Here is a 25,305-nt window from a genome sequence, read left to right as displayed (position 1 = left end):
CGAAGAGTGCACCAACAAAAATGGACTAGGTAGCACGATTAGTCCTAGGATGGTGATTCAATAACCAACACGCTAAGGATGAGAATATTGTCCTTTTACTACCAAGCAACGCAATTGCTAGGAGTATTGATTTCACACATCACGGTACACTTGTCGGTATTCCGGTTACAATAACACGGGGATCGAGGAATGAACGATGATGGCGAGAAGTATCACTGTATCAAGAGTTCATAGGAGGTTGTGCAATTCCTATGATATTCCTGACATAAAGAGGGCAATACTTCAGGGTAGAACAGAATCAAAAGCTGGATTGGCATTTTGATCTGCGGAATACAACTACTTTGACCCAATCCTAGAAAAGGACGAGGTACTGGAGTTTGTTTCTCCTAGTCATTTCGGAATAGAATGGCTTAACGGACCACAAGAATAATAAGCATCGATAACAAGGATGCACAATTACTCCTGACTATCAATTGATAGACGATGGTCAGAATACAAATGAAGAGGGACAACTCAAGAGGACATATATCTTTCTGATTTGTGGATGCGTAGATTAACATGTCGAACCAAGTTCAACAGGTTTCTTCCAGATAACCCATGCAGAAAGGTAGAACTGGCAGAATCACAATTATGAATGGAGAACTCCTCAAAAGTACTCTGATGGTGATAGTTTCGTTCAAAGAACTTCTCCCTTAATGGTTCATGGTATTTGGAAGAAGGAAATACCACGGACCTCGAGGAGTGTCGCAAGGTTACTAATATCCTAAAGGAACGAGCAAACACTATCTACACGAATTAAGTGGAGTGAATCTTGGGTTCAAAAACCCAGAAGTAGAATACCTACTACTAAGTAGCATCACGGGATGCTTTCGGAAATGATGGCCAGATTCATCACACTGGGAACACAAAACATGGCTAGGTTACTAGATGATCCCCTAAGTCACCTATGGCCATAATAATAACTCCAACATATATGTCAAAGCAATGGAGAACCTCAACAGACCGTTTAGTGCACTTAATCTGGCCCAAAAGGACATCGGGAACTAGGAGGAAGGATTTGCAAATGCATCAGATTCTTCAGAAACTTGGGACGACTCGGACGGCATAACGGCTGTAAAATGCTCAAAAAGATTTGAGACATCATGGAAAATGGTGGCATAATCACTTAGCATCATCATATCAAGGTTTCGAGACCAACTATGAACACACGGAAGTAGTAGAAACAGAACTGGGGCTTAAATCCATCAACCGAATAAGTCTCTATCATAGTAACTCATCATCCTAATAGATAGATCAGAAGGCCTAGTTCTTAATCCTTGTAGAAAGGAAGAGGATGACTTAGATAAGAAGGGCATAAGGTAACGGAGTAAAAAGAGCCTTACGTTCCCTTCCCCAATCAATTCCCTTACATAACTAAAGCATTTCTAGACACAACTTCGACCAGTTGGGTTGGTAACACTACAGGCAGTCAGGCTCTGATACCAAAGCTGTCAGGACCCTGATTCCAAGTCACATCGATCTAGCCGGTAACACCTCATATCACTTTGCGGCCTCACGCACGGTATTCCCACGGGTGTCGCCTTACCATGGCCCGGGACCATTTGCGCCTTTTGGCTCACGTATATGATAGTGTCGCTAGCATCCATATGACAGAGAACCCGGGCCAACATGGCTAGTCGTGAACCCAAAGTGGCACTAACCTATGGGGACAGGCATACATGAATCACATCGAGCATGTCGGTCAGCAGCTTGTGAATCCGGGCTGTAGCACTGGGCTAACAGGCCTCCGGGAACCCGGGCTGTAGCAGGCTAGGCAGGACTTCGGATGTCACCGCGTGACATTTCCCCGAAGGGACAGACACAGGAACAAAGTGAAACACATGCCGGCCAGTCAAGTGTCCTGAGCAGTAGTGCTGGGCTAACAGGACTTCGGTGAACCGGGCTGTAGCGGACTACTATGGCTCATGGAAGCACTAGACTACATTTCCCCATCAGAGGCTGCCAAGGATAAACAACTATTGTCGGATCCCACACATACCAAGCAATTAAATCATACACACAATATGCTCGATATGTGTAAATACAACATGGCATCACAACAAAACTCTACAACTCAAGTATTTATTCATTAGGCTCCGAGGAGCGAGATATTACAAACATGGGTCTCATGACCCAACAATCATAGCATACAAATCAAAGCACATGCGGAAGCTTAACATGTCTGAGTACAGACATCTACAAATGAAAAAGGCTAAGAAGCCTGACTATCTACCAGATCCTGCCGAGGGCACAAGATCGTAGCTGAGGTATCAAGCTAAACGTCGAAGTCCATACGGAACTACTAGCGAGACTGACGTCTCTCTACAAAACATAAAATAGGCACACGTGAGTACAAATGTACCCAGCAAGACTTACATCAGAACTAACTACATATGCATCGGTATCAACAAAGGGGTAGTGGAGTTTAACTATAGCAAGCCAGCTTTGACTCAGTGGCTAACCTGAACTATGACTGCAAGCAACTCTTTTGAGGTGGCGCACACGAGTCCACATATTCACCATTCAATACACCACTATGGATCCGCTCCCGTCTCCCTTCGAGAAGGCCATCCATAGCACTCACACTTATCTTGCGAGTTTTAGAGTATCCACTTCCACTTGTCTATGAACTATGCAAGGGGTCCAAGTTTCCATATTCGAGGAATCCGGCTATTCAAATAGATAATGATAACCCTGCAGGGGTGTACTTCTTCACACACGCTCCCACCACTTATCACCATATACACGTCATGTATCTCGGCAACCTTCAAGCAGAAGCCTGGCGAGGGTGTCGGCCACGACCAGACTAACCACACAAGTCTCTAGTCCAGGTTCATCGCCTATTCGGGTTCCATCCGCGAGGAGATCCGGACGGAGTTTCGCTCACAGCCCCAAACGATGTGTGCAGGGTTCCCGAGACACCAAACGGGCGCCCGGAACAACGTGCCACGGTGCATCTACCGCATCATAGCCCACCCCTAGGGTCAGCACTACGCACGGCCGCCAACATATATCCTATAAACACCAGAAAGTAGTTGCAACTCCTGGACAGAGGAATAGGGCAGTTAATAAGTCGAGAGGGTCAATTAAGGATCCCAATGAGTGGTAGTAGCTGTTCATGGATCACAGACACAGAACTCAGTTCCTAAGAACGGTTTCAATGAGACAACCCACCATGTACTCCTACATGGCCTCTCACCGCAACCTTTACCAAATCGTGTTCACACACTTAGCTCACACACAGTAGGACATGTTCACAACTTTCCAATTCATCCCCGATGAATCAGACTTGACACAACTCTAAGCAATAGTAGGCATGACAAACAAGCATGAATGAGTAGGCACATCAGGGCTCAAACAACTCCTACTCATGCTAGTGGGTTTCATCTATTTACTGTGGCAATGACAGGTCAGGCAGAGGATAAGGGGTTCAACTACCGCAGCAAGTAACAGATGAATCGTTGTTGTCCTAATGCAGTAAAAGAGAGCAGGAGCGAGAGAGTGGGATTGTATTGGAATGAACAAGGTAATTTTGCTTGCCTGGCACTTCTGAAGATAGTATAACTCTTCATCGGTGTCATTGATCACATCGTCGAAACATACGTCTACCGAGGGGGGAACAATCACCGGCAAACACAGAAAGAATACAATCAATGCAATGCACATTATGATGCATGATCATGACATGTCAATATGTTGTGATTTGAGTTAACGCAACTAAAACCAGATTAAATGAAGTTGGTTTGAACCAAGGGATCAAATTCAAACTCTATATGTGCTTATTTAAATGTCAATTATGCAAATTGCCCTGTATAGCAACCCTAGGTTGTTCAAACATGCATGCAAATGCCATAAACATATTCCTTGAATTTTTCTGATAATTTTTCATATATAATTTATTTCATTCTGAGTTATAGATTATTTTCTATGTTTTTTTGGAAGTTTAGTGGATTCACTTAAAATAAATAAATCATTTAGATTTATTTAAAATACATAAAATCATTTACTGCATCAGCCTTGCATCATGCTGACGTCATCTTGTCAACTGACGCGGTCCAGGTCAAACCTGACCAGTGGGACCCACTGGTCAGTAGTTAGTTAACTAACAAAAGTTAGTTAGTATTAAACTAATACTAATCCTAGTTTAGTTAGTGGCCTGGGGCCCACACGTCAGTGACCCAGGGGGTCAAACTGGGCCCACATGGCCAACGGTCAGCGAGGTCAAACCCACCGGCGACTCGACGCCGGCGAGGCCCGAGACGGTGGCGCGGCTCGGAAAACGCCCACAGGGCACGGGCGAGGCCGTTCTTGGGCTCGTTGGAGAGCTCCTACAGGCGCGCGTCTAGTGGTGGTGGAGGCCGGTTCTATCGTGGCCGGAGCCAACGACGGCGAGCTCCAAGGCGGCGGCCGAAGTTCGGCCATGTGCAGGGTTGGGGCTGCTGCGTGCAAAAGCGGAAACTGAGGCGCTAGCGAGGCACTACGCGATGCGGCAAGCATGTTGGGTAGCACGAGATGACCAAATGGTCACCGGAGCGACGCCCGCGACAAGCTCGAGCGGAGGTGAGCTTCGGCCATGGTGGAACTATGGCCTAGAGGGTGCAAACGCGCGGGAAATAAGAGGGGCATAGCGGCGGAGCGCACAGGGAGGTCGATGAGCTGATCTGTGGGCTCGGGGGTGACCGAAGCAAGGCGAATCGATGAACGGCGTCCAGAGGGTACCGAGGTTGAAGACGACCCGATGGCGGCGATGCAGGGCCTCCGACGAAGCATGGCTCGGTGGGGAGGGCGAGGGCATCGCGGCGGAGCTTCTGGACTCATCGGTAGGGCGAGGGGTGGTCGGTGGCTGCGGCGGCAGCTAGCGGCGGCGACGGCTGCGCTCAGGCATGAGAGGGAGAGAAAGCAGAGGAGGGAAAGAGTTCGAGAGAGAGTGAGAGGGAGTCAGCGGGATCGGGACAACATGGGAGAGTCGTCCACGCGTCCAGGGGCCCGTCGGCGAGCAGGAGGTGGCCGGGCGCGTGCCGGCGTGCCTCGGCCACGCGCGCTACCTATTGGCGCCGGGAGGAAGACGACAGGGGAGGGGCCAGGTGGGCTGGGCCGCACAGTCCTGGACTAGCACAGGAGCTGGGGCGGCAGAAACTGGGCCAGACTTCAGGGAGGCCAGGTGAGGTTACTCTCTCTCTTTCTTTCTAATTTAGTTTCTGTTTTCTATTTTTCTGTAATTGTTTTAACTTAATTAAAATGCTAAAGCATTTTCAAAAATCATGAAACTAATCATGGCTACTATTTATAATATATCCAAGAGTAAACATTTTAGTTTATGATTATTTGAGCATTTAAAATATTTTATAGCTTTTAAATGCCCAAATGCAAATAGAGTATGATTTAATTCAGAGCCCAAATATGTCATGGAAAAATGTGCATCACCTCTGGTTACTGTTACAGCATTTTCCATAAATGATGAACATTTTTGAAAGCCATTTGGATTTACTGAAAATATTTTAGTTGAACCTAGTGACTTCCTTTGATGCTAGGGGTTTAGGCAATCCCCATTTCAAGTTTCTTTGGAACTTAAACATGATGGCATGATGAACAAGCAAAGTCAAACAAGGGCTGAACTGGGGCTGTGACAAAGCCCCTCGAACCGAGCTGACATTTTTAGGACGGCGTTTTGATAGGCAGCCATTTTCGTATCCTTGGCGTCAAAGTCTCCATTTATTTGGGATATTGCGAGGTTTGAATCCCCACGCACCTCCAGGCGTTGAATGCCCATGGAGACTGCCATCCGAAGACCGTGCAACAGAGCTTCGTATTCGGCTGCGTTGTTGGAGTCTATATACAATATTTGTAGTACGTACTGAATGGTATCTCCGGTTGGGGACGTCAGGACGACGCCAGCCCCTAGACCAGCCAGCATTTTAGAACCGTCGAAGTGCATGATCCAATTGGAATATGCGCTGTACTCGTTAGGGAGTTCGGCCTCCGTCTATTCGGCGACGAAGTCGGCCAATACTTGTGACTTAATGGCTCATCAAGGTTTGTATGTTATGTCGAACGGGAGGAGCTCAATGGCCCATTTAGCAATCCGGCCCGTAGCATCGCGGTTGTTTATAATATCATTAAGTGGCACTTCCGAGGCTACTGTAATCGAACACTCTTGGAAGTAGTGTCGCAGCTTCCGGGATGCCATGAATACCGCATAGGCTATCTTTTGATAATGTGGGTACCGTGATTTGCATGGAGTGAGGATAGTGGATACATAGTATACCGGCTTTTGAAGAGGGAATTTATGTCCGTCTGCTTCTCGTTCGGAAACAAGCACTGCGCCGACAACTTGATGAGTGGACACAATGTACAACAGCATTGGTTCGCCGATGTTTGGTGCGGCCAGGATTGGGTTGGTTGCCAAAATGGCCTTTATTTCTTCTAATCCGGCTGCGGCCGCGTCCGTCCACTCGAACTGTTCGGTGCGCCGAAGGAGGCGATAAAGGGGTAAAGCCTTTTCTCCTAAGCGGGAGATGAAGCGGCTTAGAGCCGCCACGCATCCTGTTAACTTCTGGATTTGTTTGAGGTCTGTTGGGGTAGCCAACTGTGACAAAGCTCGGATTTTGGCCGGATTAGCTCCAATACCTCTACTGGAGACGATTAAACCCAGGAGCTTTCCGGCTGGTACACTGAAAACGCATTTTTCTGGATTGAGCTTGATGTCGTATGTTCGGAGGTTATCGAATATGAGCCTCAAGTCGTCTATCAAAGAGTCGATGTGTTTGGTTTTGACGACCACATCTTCTACATATGCCTCTACTGTTTTGCCGATTTGTTTCTCCGGACATGTCTGAATCATGCGCTGATATGTTGCGCCGGCGTTTTTGAGCCCAAAGGGCATTGTGTTGAAACAGAAGGGACCGTATGGTGTGATGAATGCCGTTGCGACTTGGTCGGACTCCGCCATCTTGATTTGGTGGTAACTGGAGTATGCGTCGAGGAAACACAATGACTCGTGTCCTGCGGTAGCATCAATAATTTGATCGATGCGGGCGAGGGGGAAGGGATCCTTTGGGCAAGCTTTATTGAGGTCCTTGAAATCGACACAAAGTCACCAGGATTTATCCTTCTTTGGTACCATCACCAGATTTGCTACCTAGTCCGGGTGTTTTATTTCTTTAATGAATCCGGCCTCCAATAACTTGGCTAGTTCCTCTCCCATGGCCTGTCTCTTAGGTTCGGAGAAACGCCGTTGCTTGACCGGCTTGAATCCCTTTAGGATATTGAGGCTATGCTCGGCCAGCCTGCGTGGGATTCTTGGCATGTCTGAGGGATGCCAGGCGAATATGTCCCAATTCTCACGCAGGAACTCTCGTAGTGCGGCGTCCACAGCGGGGTTTAACTGTGCCCCGATGGAGGCTGTTTTTGTAGGGTCTGTTGAGTGGACATGGAATTTGACTATTTCATCCGCTGGTTTAAAAGAGGTGGACTTGGATCTCTTGTCGAGTATCACGTCGTCCCTGTCCACTGTGGAGCGTAGCGTGGTTAATTCCTCGGCCGAGAGGGCTTCGGATAACGCCTCGAGGGCCAGTGCGGCTATTTTATTTTCGGCGTGGAGTGCTGTGTCCGGATCACTGGCGAGAGTGATGATTCCGTTGGGCCCGGGCATTTTGAGCTTCATGTACCCGTAATGGGGTACGGCTTGGAAGATTGTGAACGCTTCCCGTCCTAAAAGAGCGTGATAACCACTGCTGAATGGGGCCACTTGGAATGTAATTTCTTCGGACCTGTAATTATCCGGCATGTCGAATACCACATCTAGTGTGATTTTCCCAGCACAACGTGCTTCCCGACTGGGGATGATTCCTCTAAGGGTTGTGCTACTTTGCTCAATGCGGTTCCAGTCTATTTCCATCTTTTCAAGAGTTTCCTCGTAGATGAGCTTTAATCCGTTGCCGCCGTCCATGAGTACTCTGGTGAGTCGAAAGCCGTCCACGATCGGGCTGAGGACCAGTGCGGCTGGTGCTCGGGCTGTTCGGAATTTAGGTTCATCACTGGCATTGAAGGTGATAGCCGTGTCGCTCCATGGATTTATTGCTGCCACATGGCAGATTTCGGCAATGCTGCGGAGTGATCGCTTGCGCCTATTATTTGATGCGAAGGTCTCAAAGACTGTTAATACCGTATTGTTAACCGTGGGATGGTCTTCTGCGGCATCTGGGATGAGAAGATCCTCACTGCTTTTAGCCACCTGCCGGAGTATCCAACATGCTCTAAGGCTGTGTGTTGGTATGGTATCCGCCGTACTATGAATATTGCAGGGCCGTTAAGCCATCCCTCCAATACGGTTCCATGCCCTATATAGGGTTTTTGTTTCTTGGCAACTAGCTCGGGTGTCTTGTGATAGTGCACCCTTTTACTTCGTATTGGGTGCATATTTGGGGCCGGATTATCCCAAAATTTCGTTTCGGCTTTCTAGGCGCTTTCCATCGCACAGTACTTTCATACTATGGACGCCAAGTCAACGAAGTGTGATATGTCACGGCGACTAAAGGCATTAAGGATTCCCTTATCCGTGCAATTATTGCAGAAAAGTAAGATTGCATCTTCCTCACGACAGTCCTTAACCTTGTTCAACACGAGGTGGAATCTGGCCCAATAATGATGTACTATTTCATGGGGCTCTTGCCTGATGTTGGAAAGATCGTTTATGTCTGGGTGGGTGGGTGGAATTGAGTCCGGACCCTTACCCGATCTGAGACCCAGGGGCCGAGGGGTTTCCGATCTTGGAAGTTCGGATTCCGGTATGTTGCCCGATGACTCTGGCCTGCTGCCTGACTCTAGGTTCAGGGTTTGGGTGATGTCCTCCCGTGAACGGGTATCCGGCTCGGAGAGCTCAGGTTTTTGGACATAGTTAGTCCTCAAGATAGAGGAAGAGTTACCGCATTGTTCCTCCACAACCGCAACGTGATGGGCGACCGGTGGAGAGTTAATCTCCCTTTGATCAGGTTTAAGCCCAATCCGATCATAGTCCGTAGCGACTCCTAAGGCGGCGATGCGATCCAAGAGTTCGCTTAGGGAGGAGAGCTCCATTGGATCCATCTGCTCGACGAATTCCGAGCCGACGTGGAGGCTGTTTTCGATGACCCGAGAAGTCATCGTCGGTGCAGCAGCCGAACAGGCGGTCATGACAAAACTGCCTAGCCAGAGAGTTCGGCCGACAGCCAGGGCTCCTCCGGCGGTAATGTTGTTTTTAACAACGAGACGAGGCATCCTTCCTTACTGCAACAACACAGAGGAACTCTCAATGAAAGCACCAATGTCGGTGTCAAAACCGGCGGATCTCGGGTAGGGGGTCCCGAACTATGCGTCTAAGGCGGATGGTAACAGGAGGCAGGGAACACGATGTTTTACCCTGGTTCGGGCCCTCTTCATGGAGGTAAAACCCTACGTCTTGCTTGATTTGTTCTTGATGATATGAGTATTACAAGAGTTGAGCTACCATGAGATCGGAGAGGCTAAACCCTAGAAGCTAGCCTATGGTATGATTGTATGTTGTCCTACGGACCTAAACCCTCCGGTTTATATAGACACGAAAGGGGGCTAGGGTTACACAAGGTCGGTTACAAAGGTCGGTTACAAGGTCGCCTAGCTTGCCTTCCACGCTAAGTAGAGTCCCACCCGGACACGAGATGAAGTCTTCAATCTTGTATCTTCATAGTCCCACAGTCCGGCCGAAGGATATAATCCGGCTGTCCGGATACACCCTAATCCAGGACTCCCTCAGGAATCGTTTCCGGTATCCCTTGCATATTATAGTTCATCACGAAGTTCTAGCAACTTGGTGATAGTGACTAGAGAACTCTGTCAATCACTATCTTATCTGGAAGATTAACTCCCACTTGATTCAAGTGATTGTAGTACTCAGACAATCTGAGCTCATGCTTACTGGTTGAGCTATTCTGCTCCATCTTGTAGGCAAAGTAATGTGAGAGGTCTCATACCTCTCGACACGGGCATGAGTATGAAATACCATTTTCAACTCTTGGAACATCTTATATGCTCCGTAGCATTCAAAACATTTTTGAAGTCCCGGTTCTAAGCCGTAAAGCATGGTGCACTGAACTATCAAGTAGTTATCATACCGAGCTTTTTGTTAAAACGTTCAAAACGTCTACATCTGCTCCTACAATAGTTCTGTCACCTAGCGGTGCATCAAGGACATAATACTTCTGTGCAGCAATGAGGATAATCCTTAGATCATAGAGCTAGTTTGCATCTTTGCTACTAACATCTTTCAACTTATTTTTCTCTAGGAACATACATAAAACATAGGGAAGCAACAATGCGAGCTATTGATCTACAACATAGATATGCTAATACTACCAGGACTAAGTTCATGATAAATTAAAGTTCAATTAATCATATTACTTAAGAACTCCCACTTAGATAGACATCCCTATAATCATCTAAGTGATCACATGATCCATATCAACTAAACCATGTCCGATCATCACGTGAGATGGAGTAGTTTTCAATGGTGAACATCACTATGTTGATCATATCTACTATATGATTCATGCTCGACCTTTCGGTCTTAGTGTTCCGAGGCCATATCTGCATATGCTAGGCTCGTCAAGTTTAACCCGAGTATTCTGCGTGTGCAAAACTGGCTTGCACCCGTTGTAGATGAACGTAGAGCTTATCACACCCGATCATCACGTGGTGTCTCGGCACGACGAACTTTGGCAACGGTGCATACTCAGGGATAACACTTTTATCTTGAAATTTAGTGAGAGATCATCTTATAAAGCTACCGTCAATCAAGCAGAATAAGATGCATAAAGGATAAACATCACATGCAATCAAAATATGTGACATGATATGGCCATGATCAGCTTGCGCCTTTGATCTCCATCTCGAAAGTACCGTCATGATCTCTATCGTCACCGGCATGACACCATGATCTCCATCATCTTGATCTCTATCAATGTGTCATCACATTGTCGTCTCGCCAACTATTGCTCTTGCAACTATTGCTATCGCATAGCGATAAAGTAAGGCAATTGTTTGGCGCTTGCATCTTTATGCAATAAAGAGACAACCATAAGGCTTCTGCCAGTTGCCGATAATTTCAAAAAAACATAATCATCTCATACAACAATTTATATATCATCACGTCTTGACCATATCACATCACAACATGCCCTGCAAAAACAAGTTAGACGTCCTCTACTTTGTTGTTGCAAGTTTTACGTGGCTGCTACGGGCTGTGCAAGAACCGTTCTTAACTACGCATCAAAACCACAACGATAGTTCGTCAAGTTAGTGATGTTTTAACATTCACAAGGACCGGGCGTAGCCACACTCGGTTCAAGTAAAGTTGGAGAAACAGACACCCGCCAGCCACCTGTGTGCAAAGCACGTCGGTAGAACCAGTCTCGTGTAAGCGTACGCATAATGTTGGTCCGGGCCGCTTAATCCAACAATATCGCAAAACCAAAGTGTGACATGCTGGTAAGCAGTATGGCTTGTATCGCCCACAACTCACTTGTGTTCTATTCATGCATATAACATCTACGCATAAAACCAGGCTCTGATACCACTGTTGGGAACGTAATAATTTCAAAAAAAAATCCTACGCACACGCAGGATCATGGTGATGCATAGCAACGAGAGGGGAGAGTGTTGTCCACGTACCCTCATAGACCGTTAAGCGGAAGAGGTATGACCGCGGTTGATGTAGTCGTACGTCTTCACGATCGACCGATCCTCAGTACTGAACGTACGGCACCTCTGCGTTCAGCACACGTTCAGCTCGGTGACATCCCGCGAACTCACGATCCAGTAGAGCTCGGGAAGAGTTTCGTCAACACGACAGCGTGGTGACGATGTTGATGAAGCTACCGCAGCAGGGCTTCGCCTAAACACCGCTACAGTATGACCGAGGTGGATTATGGTGGAGGGGGGCACCTCAAACGGCTGGGAAAGATCCTTGTGATCAACTTGTGTGTCTAGAGGTGCCCCCTACCCCTGTATATAAAGGAGCAAGGGGGAGGCCGGACAGCCCTTGTTGGTGCACCAGGAGGAGGAATCCTCCTCCTAGTAGGAGTAGGATTCCTCCCTTTCCTACTCCTACTAGGAGGGGGAAAGGAAGGGGAAGAAAGAGAAGGAAAGGGGGGCGCCGCCCCCCTCTCCTAGTCCAATTCGGACCAGAGGGAGGGGGCGCGCTGCCTACCATAGGCCGACCCCTCTCTCTTTCCCTTATGTCCCAACAAGGCCCATTAGCCCCCGGGGGGTTCCGGTAACCCCTCCGCTAAAATCCCGATTTTAGCCGGAACTCTTCCGATGTCCAAATGTAGGCTTCTAATATATCAATATTTATGTCTCGAGCATTTCGAAACTCCTCGTCATGTCCGTGATCATATCCGGGACTTCGAACTACCTTCGGTACATCAAAACTTATAAACTCACAAAACCGATCGTCACAAAACTTTAAGCGTGCGGACCCTACGGGTTCGAGAACTATGTAGACATGACTGAGACATGTCTCCGGTCAATAACCAATAGAGGAACCTGGATGCTCATATTGGTTCCTACATATTCTATGAAGATCTTTATCAGCCAAACCGCATAACACTATATGTTGTTCTCTTTGTCATCAGTATGTTACTTGCCCGAGATTCGATCGTCGGTATCCTAATACCTAGTTCAACCTCGTTACCGGCAAGTCTCTTTACTCATTTCGTAATGCACTATCCCACAACTAACTCATTAGTTGCATTTCTTGCAAGGCTTATAGTGATGTGCATTACCGAGAGGGCCCCAGAGATACCTCTCCGACAATCGGAGTGACAAATCCTAATCTTGATCTATGCCAACTCAACAAGTACCTTCGGAGACACCTGTAGAGCACCTTTATAATCACCCAGTTACGTTGTGACATTTGGTGGCACACAAAGTGTTCCTTTGGTAAACGGGAGTTGCATAATCTCATAGTCATAGGAACATGTATAAGTCATGAAGAAAGCAATAGCAACATACTAAACGATCAAGTGCTAAGCTAACGGAATGGGTCAAGTCAATCCCATCATTCTCTAATGATGTGATCCCGTTAATCAAATGACAACTCATGTCTATGGTTAGGAAACTTAACCATCTTTGATTCAACGAGCTAGTCAAGTAGAGGCATACTAGTGACACTCTGTTTGTCTATGTATTCACACATGTACTAAGTTTCTGGTTAATACAAGTCTAGCATGAATAATAAACATTTATCATGATATAAGGAAATATAAATAACAACTTTATTATTGCCTCTAGGGCATATTTCCTTCAAAAACATGAGTTGCAAAATAAAGAGAAACTAGTTCAGGGCGAGGTGACGATGTGTGTTGGAAGTGATTTCGAGGTTGATAAGATCACCATCGCACACTCCCTCTACCTTCTGGATTAGTGTTGGACCTAAATAAATATTATTTGGTGTTTTGCGTTGAGCATGAATATGATTGGATCATGTTTATTGCGATACAATTATTCATTTAAGTCAGAGAATAATTGTTGTTTTGTTTACATGAATAAAACCTTCTATGGCCATACACCCAATGTAAATGGTTTATTGAATCTCGATCGTAGTAATACACATATTCATAATATTGATGCCAAAAGATGCAAAGTTAATAATGATAGTGCAACATATTTCTGGCATTGTCGTTTAGGTCATATTGGTGTAAAGCGCATGATGAAACTCCATGTAGATGGGCTTTTGGAATCACTTGATTTTGAATTATTTGGTACTTGTGAACCATGCCTCATGGACAAGATGATTAACACTTTGTTCTCCAAAACAATGGAGCGAGCCACTGACTTATTGGAAATAATACATACCGATGTATGCGGTCCGATGAGTGTTGAGGCTCGCGGCGGGTACCGTTATTTTCTAATCTTCACAGATGATTTGAGCAGAGATGGGTATGTGTACTTAATGAAACACAAGTCTGAAACATTTGAAAATTTCAAAGAATTTCAGAGTGAAGTGGAGAATCATTGTAACAAGAAAATAAAGTTTCTATGATCTGATCACGGAGGCGAATATTGGAGTTACGAGTTTGTCCTTCATTTAAAACAATGTGGAATAGTTTCAAAACTCACGCCACCTGAAACACCATAGCGTAATGGTGTGTCCGAACATCATAACCATTTTTTATTAGATATGGTGCGATCTATGATGTCTCTTACCGATTACTACTATCGTTTTGGGGTTGTGCATTAGAGACAGCTACATTCACTTTAAATAGGGCACCGTCTAAATCCATTGAGATGACACCGTATGAACTGTGGTTTGGCAAGAAACCTAAGCTGTCATTTCTTAAAGTTTGGGGTTGCGATGCTTATGTGAAAAAGCTTCAGCCTGATAAGTTCGAACCCAAATCGGAGAAGTGTGTCTTCATAGGATACCCAAAAGAAACTATTGGGTACACCTTCTATCACAGATCCGAAGGCAAGATCTTTTTTGCTAAGAATGGATCCTTTCTAGAAGGAGTTTCTCTCGAAAGAAGTGAGTGGGAGGAAAGTATAACTTGATGAGGTAATTTTACCTTCTCTTGAATGGGAAGGTAGTACATTAGTGAAATCCGTTCTCGTGATGCCTACACCAACTAGAGAGGAAGCTAATGATAATGATCATGAAACTTCATATCAAGTTAGTACTGGACCTCATAGGTCGAGCAGAGCATGTTCCGCACCAGAGTGGTGCGGTAATCCTATCCTGGAACTCATGTTATTAGACCATGGAGAACATACGAACTATGAAGAAGCTATGATGAGCCCAGCTTCCGACAGATGGCTTGAGGCCATGAAATCTGAGATAGGATCCATGTATGAGAACAAAGTGTGGACTTTGGTGGACTGGCCCAATGATCGAAACACCATTGAGAATAAATGGATCTCCAAGAGAAAGACAAACACTGATGGTAGTGCTACTATCTACAAAGCTTGACTTGTCGCTAAAGGTTTTCGACAAGTTCAAGGTGTTGACTATGATGAGAATTTTTCACTCATAACGATTCTTAAGTCTGTCCGAATCATGTTAGCAATTGCCGCATTTTATGAAATCTGGCAAATGGATGTCAAAACCGCATTCCTTAATGGATTTCTTAAAGAAGAGTTGTATATGATGCAACCAGAAGGTTTTGTCGATCCTAAGGGTGCTAATAAAGTGTATAAGCTCCAGCGATCCATCTATCGACTGGTGCAAGAATCTCGGAGTTGGAATATACACTTTGATGAGGTGATCAAAGCATATGATCTATACAGACTTATGGTGAAGCCAGTATTTACAAGAAAGTGAGTGGGAGCTCTGTAGCATTTCTGATATTATATGTGGATGACATATTGTTGATCGGGAATGATATAGAATTTCTGGATAGCATAAAAGGACACTTGAATAAGATTTTTTCAATAAAAGACCTCAATAAAGCTACTTATATATTGAGCATCAAGATCTATAGAGATAGATCAAGACGCTTGATAGGACTTTCACAAAGCACATACCCTGACAAGATTTTGAAGGAGTTCAAAATGGATCAGTCAAGGAAAGGGTTCTTACCTGTGTTGCAAGGTGTGAAGTTGAGTAAGACTCAAAACCTGACCACGACAGAATATATATAGAGAGAATGAAAGTCATTCCCTACACCTCAGTCATAGGTTCTATAAAGTATGCCATGCTGTGTACCAAACCTATTGTGTACCTTGCCATAAGTCTGGCAGGGAGGTACCAATAGTGATCCAGGAATAGATCACTAGACAGCGGTCAAAATTATCCTTAGAGGACTAAGGAAATATTTCTCGGTTATGGAGGTGATAAAGAGTTCATCGTAAATAGTTACGTCGATGCAAGCTTTTACACCGATCCAGATGACTCTGAGTCTCAATTTGGATACATATTGAAAGTGAGAGCAATTAGCTAGAGTAGCTCCATGCAGAGCATTGTAGACATAGAAACTTGTAAAATACATACAGATCTGAATGTGGCAAATTCGTTGACTAAACTTCTCTCACAAGCAAAACATGATCACACCTTAGGACTCTTTGGGTTTTAATCACATAGCGATATGAACTAGATTATTGACTCTAGTAAACCCTTTGGGTGTTGGTCACATGGCGATGTGAACTATAGGTGTTAATCACATAAATATGTGAACTATTGGTCTTAAATCACATGGCGACGTGAACTAGATTATTGACTCTAGTGCAAGTGGGAGACTGAAGGAAATATGCCCTAGAGGCAATAATAAAGTTGTTATTTCATATTTTCTTATATCATGATAAATGCTTAATGCTAGAATTGTATTAACCAGAAACTTGATATATGTGTGGATACATAGACAAAACACCGTGTCCCTAGTAAGCCTCTACTAGACTAGCTCGTTAATCAAAGATGGTTAAGTTTCCTAACCATAGACATGTGTTGTCATTTGATGAATGATGTCGCTTGAAGCTACGTCGGTATTTCCCCAAAGACGAAGGGATGATGCAACACAACGGCGGTAGGTATTTCTCTCAGATATGAAACCAAGGTTATCGAACCAGTAGGAGAACTAAGCAACACAACGTAAACATCACCTGCACACAAATAACAACTACTCGCAACCCAACGTGTAAAAGGGGTTGTCAATCCCTTTCGGGTAGCGGCACCCCAAGATGGGCAAACGGATGTGAGAGAGTTGTAAATATTGATAGATCGAACGCCAAATAAAATAAATTACAGCAAGGTATTTTTGTATTTTTGTATTTAAGAGATCTGAAAATAAAAGCAAAGGAAAATATACCGCAAAGGCAAATAATATGAGAAAGAGACCCGGTGGTCGTATGTTTCACTAGTGGCTTCTCTCGAGAAAAATAGCAAATAGTGGGTAAACAAATTACTATTGGGCAATTGATTTCAAATAGTCCTGACGATATCCAGGCAATAATCATTACATAGGCATCACGTCCAAGATTAGTAGACCGACTCCTGCCTGCATCTACTACTATTACTCCACACATCGACCGTTATCCAGCATGCATCTAGTGTATTATGTTCATGGAGAAATGGAGTAATGCAATAAGAACGATGACATGAGTATTTAAGCTTGTTTTCTTGGGTTTCGTTGTGTCTTCTAAGGGTGTTCATGTAGATGAATCTAAGATCAATGCTATTAAAACTTGGCCCCAACCAACCAACTTGCAACAAGTGTGTAGTTTCCTTGGTTTAGCCGGTTTCTATCATCGATTTGTGAAGGATTTTAGCACCATTACTTCACCTTTGCATGCTTTGAGCTAGAAGAATGCGCCTTTTGATTGGGGACTATCCCAAGATACCACATTCAATGAGATTAAGAATTTTCTTACTCATGCTCCCGTGCTTGCATTACCCAACTTTGACAAACCTTTCGAAATTCATTGCGATGCTAGTGGTAATGGCATAGGAGGTGTGTTAATGCAAGAGAAACGCCCCATAGCGTACTTTAGTGAGAAACTTTCCAGAGCGCAAATCAACTACCTCATCTATGACAAAGAGCTATATGCTTTAGTGAGAGTTTTGCATGAACGGGAACACTATCTTTGCCCTCATCAATTTACCATCCATACCGACCATGAAACGCTTAAATACCTTAAGGGTCAAACTAAGTTGAAAAAGGGTCATGCTAAATGGAGTGAATTCATTGAGTCGTTTCCTTATGTCATCAAGTATATTAAAGGTAAGGAAACAGTTGTGGCGGATGCTCTTTCCTGCATATGCATGCTTGTCACCAAACTTGAATTGAATGTCATAGGCTTTGAGCACATAAAAGACTTGTATGCGCATGATCCTACTTTTGCTATTCCTTATGCCAAATGTTTGACGCATACATCTTGGGAATGCTATTACATCAAAGATGTTTATCTTATGAGAGCTAACAAACTTTGCATCCCTGAGTCTTCTCTTCGTTTGTTACTTTTGCAAGAATCTCATGGAGGACTCATGGGACACTTTTAACGTGACAAGACATTCGCTACGCTCTCCAAGAACTACTATTGGCCCAAGATGTCACACGACGTCTCACGCTTCACCATCTGATGTTCGACATGTCGCAAAGCTAAGTCCAAAGCGCAATCTCATGGTCTATATACACCCCTTCCAACTTCATATCACCCATGGGAAGATATTAGCATGGATTTTGTACTTGGTTTGCCTAGGACTAGAAATGGAAAGGATTCCGTGTTTGTTGTTGTGGACCGATTCTCTAAAATGGCTCATTTCATTCCTTGCAACAAGATAGACGATGCTTCACATGTTGCAAACCTTTTTTGTAGGGAAATCTTGCGCTTACATGGAGTACCAAAGACGATTGTCTCGGACCGCTACGTCAAGTTCTTGAGTTACTTTTGGAAGACCTTATGCGCCAAGTTCGGAATCAAGCTACTATTCTCCACGGCATACCATCCACAAACTGACGGCCAAACAGAAGTGACGAACCGAAAACTCTCCACCCTACTACATGTGTTGATCAAGAGGAACATCAAGGAGCGGGAAGAGTGCCTACCGATCGCCGATTACGCCTACAACCGCGCAAGACATTCGATTACAGGCAAGTGCCCCTTCGAGGTCGTCTACGGATTCAACCCATTGTCCCCATTGGACATTCTTCCTCTACCACTACAAGAGCGCATCAATATGGACGCGCGTGCACGAGTGAACTATCTCAAGAAGATGCATGAATATACAAGACACACCATCGAGCGCCAAGTACAATGACTCACGACCAAGCTCAACGTCAACAAGCAACCCATGATATTCAACATTGGAGATCTTGTGTGGCTACACCTTCGAAAGGAACGCTTCCCCAACGAACGCAAGTCCAAACTCCTACCGCGAGCCGATGGACCCTTCAAGGTGCTAGCACGCTACAACAACAACCCTTACAAGATCGACTTCCCGCGCGACAAGTACAACGTGAGCGACGTCTTCAACGTCAAGGATCTCTCGCCCTACCATGGTGATGAAGATTTCGATCCGAGGTCGGATCTTTCCCAAGGGGGGGGGAGATGATGCGGAGCATCCCAAGGTCATCCCCATGGATCTACCTCCGTCTCCCACGACACCACTTAGACCAGTGACAAGAGCCCGAGCAAAGGCTATCGAAGATAAGTTGAACTCGCTCCTCTCCGAACTACCACTTTCTATGCATGAGACATGGCTACTACCTCAAGCGAAAACACTATGTGTGATCAGGTACTTGGAGGACGGCCACAGAGCATCTACATCTAACGGACAAGACGGGGAGGACACCAAGTGCCAAGGACAAGAAGAAGAGCTACCACTGAAGCTACAGCCACCGGATGACCGGTCGGGACCAAACGTCCGGCACCTGAAGCCCCAGCCTGCCCTGGCCACAGCCAACGCAAGCTACAGCGAGCGGACGTCCGGCAAGGACCGGACGACCGGCGTGACCACACCCGAGCCGAAATAGCGGATGTCTGACGCGACGGGACGATCGGCCATCTCCGGAAATCCGGTGTCACCTCAACCGAGCCAGATCAAGCGGAAGTCCGGCAACTACCGGACGTCTGGACGCCCATGAGCCACCGGACGACCGTAACCCACCGGACATCCGGTACCTATCTGCGCATAGTTTCGGGCCCGAGGCCCATGTACCCCTTCACTTCTCCCCCATTTGCACTAAGACTATAAATAGACCTCCTCCTCCTCCTTCTAGTTAGGGTTAGCGTTGTGTTCGCTCATATGTGAGATAGAGCTTTGCTCATCCATACAGATCTACTCCATCACGAGCGTCCGTCGCCTCTTCGGAGAAGATCCACTTGGATTCAAGACCCCTAACGGGAAAACCTCAAGACCTCTCGGAGAAGAACCGGTTACCCTATGTATCGTCCTTTGTTGGATTCAAATCGCGTATCTCTTTTGTGTTCGAGGATCTAGCATATGTGTGATTGTTCTTATTGGTTTGAGTGATTCTCTTGTGCCCCCCCCCCTCATGTTTCCCCCTCGTGTTCTTCGTGTTCATCGCGGGATCCGCTCCTTTCGTGAAAGATCGGTCATATAGGGTTCCACCCTACATCAATTGTGCTTCTTGTTTTCTTTGGTCTTACTCTCCTAGCGAAGAATTGATGCATTTTCTATGTACTAGTACATTGTAACAACTAGATGACACCCCGCACGTTGTTGCGGGAACTGTTGCAAGAAAAATGAGATATGTTACACAAATGAAATATAAATAATTTGGATATACTTTTAGCCATATCGTTTCGTGGCTAAAATAAAACCATTTCATGAGATTGAACAATGTAGAGCTGGCTAGAAAAATACATAACATTTCCTTTCAAAATATTAACATTAGTGGTTACAGTTCCCACCGGCAAAATATCGTGACCTTCCAAACATTTGTGAATCGAAAACATCTCGCCCACAAAGAATAAATAAATATACCACAAATCAAATAGGCATTGGAGATTTGCTTCAGAGGTGGTACTGATTCTTCTTAGTTGCCCACATCATAGCTCACTACTTATCTTCATGGTGAAGACAACAAACAATCACCTCCATTAACAGGAACAGAGCGCTGGCACTTGAAAAGGGGAAAAATAATAGTGTGCAAGAGTTGATGACAGTGAGAGCATAAATTGCCAATTAAGTTTGTCCCATAATTTCTGCACACAAAAAATCAAACCCCTGCTACATTTAGTGAAGGAAAAATTATACAACAATTAGCGTGAAAAAAGTGTCATGATGAAATAAATGTGATGCAATTTTGACTTAATAAGGCAAGACCAGTCAAGGGAGAAAGCTTTTAAATTTAGCACGGTGATGAACCTTTGGTCAATAATTGAACATGACAATTCAGAATCATGTTGTGCATTCAATATTCTATTCTAAGTAATATTGCAAGTCTATAATATTCATGGTTTGGGAAGTCAGGATAACCTATTCCAAAACAAAGGCATGTACGTAAACAGAACGAATATCACAATGAAGAGAGAACGGTGAAGTAAATTTTACTAATTTCGCAAAGCTGAATACAATTAGATTAATGGTATAGAACTGAAGCAGTTTTATAGGATTCAAAGAATAACAATCTGCAAGGATAATTAGAGGAGGGCACGTTCTTACTTCTATAGAATTGAGTGAAGATTTTCTTCAGAGGTGGCAATCATTCTTCTTAGTTGCCCACACCATGGTACTATTTTTAGGTCCATGCATGACTAATGAGAATTGAATGAAAAAAAATAGGCTGACCTTCCTTCGACTATTTTTGTATCATCTTCCTTCAACTACTCAGACCTATACTTGTCAACACTCTCGGATGCACAGGCGTAAAAAAACACTCTCAGGTGCTCATATATGCGGAAGTAACTCACAACATTAAAACATGAGACTGACTGGAGGATAACTACTCCATTCTAGATAAAACCTTTCTTTACCCTATAATCCAGACCAAAGTAACCTGCAAACATCAAGATATTTTGATTATTCCGAAATATGCTCAAAATACATCAGTACTTAAAAATAGAAGATGTATTGAACAACTAAGAAGATTATGAACATCATACCATCAAAATAGATTTGTGCATTTTGTAAGACAATTTCTTCAGAGGTCTTCTTTAGTAAGGGGCAGTACAGTTTGTGCGAATTTATGCAATCATACGAAAAAAACGGGGCAGCAAGAGTTACCTTTAGTGGATGGTCACAAAGAAATTCAGTAACATTAGTGATCCAACCTGCTAGAGCAAATAAGGCCAATAGCAAATATGCAGCTTGAAAGTAGTATATGGTATCTCAGGTGTACCTAGATATGCTCTTCAGTCTTGACTGCTAGTGTCTCTACTCATCACAGCAGATCATGATGCAGTTATCTCAAAAAAACTGTTTGAAGCAGCAGCTCTCCTCCTCCTGACCATGCCAACACTTCCGTTGGCTGCTGCTACTACTTGCTGCAGTGCAGCCTAGTCGATTAGGTGGATGGTGATAGTAGTGGGTGGGATAGAGGGCTGCCAAGCCCTGCATCAAAGGAAAAGAAGAGACGGATCGAGTGGCATGCGTGAGCGAGGACGGGGAGAGTATTAATGTTCAGAGAAGATGTTACTGTAGGTAAGCACGCGTCAAAATCAACAGCAGTCGGCGGCGGGGTTTGTCCTGACGCTGTCGAGTGGCCAATGGGAGGAGGAGGCCACGGCATGCGAGCAGCGACGCCAACGGCTCGAACACGACCATTGAGAAGACCGCTGCTCTGGTGAGCCGTCGCTCCACCTCGCCACCAGTCTGAATTGACCTGAAGCTCGACCTCGCTGTCTCATCTTCTTGGCTCTGATGTGATCGACGCCAACAGCTCCAACGCAGCCAGCGAGAAGGCCGCTGCTCCGGCGAGCCGTCCCTCCGCCTCGCCACCAGTCTGAACCTTGACCTGAAGCTCGACCTCGCCGTCTCATCTACTTGGCTTTGATGTGATCGATTGATGGGTCCCCGTGTAAATATAGAGCTGCATCCTTTCCACTGCCGTGATTTAATGGACTTTGGAGAAGGTGAAGTGGGTGAGAAGTTCTGTGGAGAAGGTAGGAGGTCGCGACTGGGAAGAAGAGGGGGCGTTGTGGTGTGAGGTCGCAGGCGTGGGGAAGAGGAAGCGTAGGACGGGGAACCTCTCAGCGGAAAAAACGTTCCCAACAAAACAGTGCGGTGTGTAATCCTCTTTCTCCATAGAAAAAAATGTGGGATGACTAAGAGAATAGAAAAAAAACTCGATGATGTGGCAGATTAGCTGAGGTGGATGGCTGCATGTTGATTGTTGATGTGGACAGCTTGCATGTCAAGAGAAATAGGTTAGTGGGATGAACTATTTAGATATTATAGATATGTCGTTGATGAAATAAAAAAAATTTGTTTCGGTAGCTAGAAAAATTTATACATAGGGGCGTCAGCCGGCCGTGGCGGACCAGATGCTTCCACGCATTAAGTGCATGATCAGCGCATCTAGAAAAACTATCGGACACTGCCCCGTTGCCTTACCGAAACGGACACAGTCCGGTAAAAATGAACATATGTTCCGAAGATAGAAACTAAAGAAAGGTAATTGTTGAATGGGACTTGGCTTCTTTTTGGGCATGGGCGTTGGAGCTGGCCTACTCCCTCCGTTCACGAATAAATGTATTTCTAGCCTTTGTTTTAAGTCAAAGTTTTAAAATTTTGATCAAATATATACAAAAGAGTAGTAACATATATGACATAAAATTGATATAGTTTGAAATTACAATTCAAAACGAATCTAGTAATACTAATTTAGTGTCATAAATGCTGCTATTTTTTCCTATAAACTTGATCAAAATTTTAAAATTTTGACTTAAGACAAAAGTTAGAAATACACTTATTCATGAACGAAGGGAGTAAGTTTCAGATTCAAGGAATCTCATCGCCAAACTGTCGGGACGCAAATGGTTCGTAATTCTCATGTAGGTAGTGACTCCGTGGGGTACAAGCACCTTGTCCGGTTGTATTAATTGGGCCAGCTCGCAACTGTGCGAGATGATATAGTAAATGCTCAGAATAGACATGCAGAACGAGTCAGATTATAGATAGCGTTCCCTATCGTATGTTCCATTTGGAGGAAGCGTGGATGTTTTCCTGCGGCGAAGATGTGCGATGATGATTTTTTGTATAGGTTTCACTATCGGCGAAGGGTGGATGGTTCATGGCAATTTGTCGGGACTTCGTGTTTCTGGGAAGTACACTTATAATACTTTCTTCGTCAGAGTTTATTAGGTCCCCCAACCAAAACTCAGGTACCAAGGCACATTGAGTAATGGGCACTAATTTCCTGGACTAAGTGCTCTTTCGTTTCCAATGCATGATTTACTAGCCAAAATATTCCCATGCAGCCCCACACGCCCCTGCATGGTGCATGCATGTCCAATCAAACGAGAATTAGCAGCCCATGCACTGGATGGGTAGCCTGGCGTTATTGCTAGGGGGTACTAGTATGCCTAGTTAGGGCATCTCTAACAGGTTGTATGTTAGTCTTGTTGGTAAAATGTCCATGTCATCAACCAATAAGCTATCATACATCTACTCCAATGGGTTGTATGCAAGCTATCCAATAGATGGTGAAAAAATAAATATGGTTGCTCTCTACTTCATCTTGGAGTTTGTGCAAAGGTTGTTGGTTAATCTACATACAACTTTGCTTTCTTTCCACATTTAATACATCCACATCATCACTATGTTTTATGTGGCAAATTTACCAATACCTATGTTACAACTGTTGGAGACGCCCTTAACAGCTCACGAGCTCTTGGCCTACGGCTGGAAATCATTGCGCTTCGGAAGATGAACCAAAAAGCTGAATAGACCGGGGAAGAATCCAACCGTTTTCTCTCTTGGCAACCTGATCGAGGCAGAGAGGCTTAATAAAAACGGACGCGCTCCCTCCTCCGAGAGGCCTAATAAACCCGGACGGAGGGAGTAGTACACTACTTCAGTGCTTCTCAATCAGAATCGTTTTCATGCCGACTGTCCCAGTTTGATCTGATTTGGTTACCTGTGGTACTATTTACTTGTTGTTTATTTCTTTGGATGCCGAGTATGTACGTGTACATGAGATTAGGGAAAATCAATTAAGCATGTGGACACGAATCAATTAACCATGTGCACACGTAGGGTATTGCTCTTTTAGGGCATCTCTAACGGCAACTCGCAAAAAATCACCGGCATCCGTCCGCAAACAGCAGGACCAGTATGCGGACATGGACCATTCAACGTTAGCCACATATATTTGAAACTAATTTTCAATAAACCGGATGAAATTCATCCAAACACGGGCAAATTTCGTACAAACATGAAGGATTTCATACAAACACGACGGATTTAACTACATTTCAAACATTTTAAAAAAAACCCGCCCCTAAACCTATCCTACGGCGACGGCGCCTGGCGTGCAAGCCCATGTCATTTTCCTTCCGCCGTCTCCATGAGCACCAGCGATAAGACTGATGAAGTGAAGGTGCTGTAACAAGGGAGACAGATCGGCCCACATAGGACAAAAGGCTCCGCCGCCTCCCGTGGCCTACTCGTCCTCGGAGGAGTCTGCGACCTATCCGTCGTCAGTGGATGTGAGATCCACGATGGAAATGGTGGGGTCGGCCGTCTTCGTCCCACCTAGCTGGCTGATGGTTCATCGACAGCGTGTAGGAGGCGCAGCGGGCATTGTTCTCCTCCGCGATCGCCTGAAGCTGCACCTCCGTGGAGGCCGCTTCCTGGCG

Source organism: Triticum urartu, chromosome 1A (genome assembly GCF_056163025.1).
Source record: "Triticum urartu cultivar PI428250 chromosome 1A, HENAU_Tu73, whole genome shotgun sequence".
Lineage (NCBI taxonomy): Eukaryota > Viridiplantae > Streptophyta > Magnoliopsida > Poales > Poaceae > Triticum > Triticum urartu.
The sequence above is the reverse complement of the archived record's forward strand: the minus strand, read 5'-3'. Positions refer to the sequence as shown.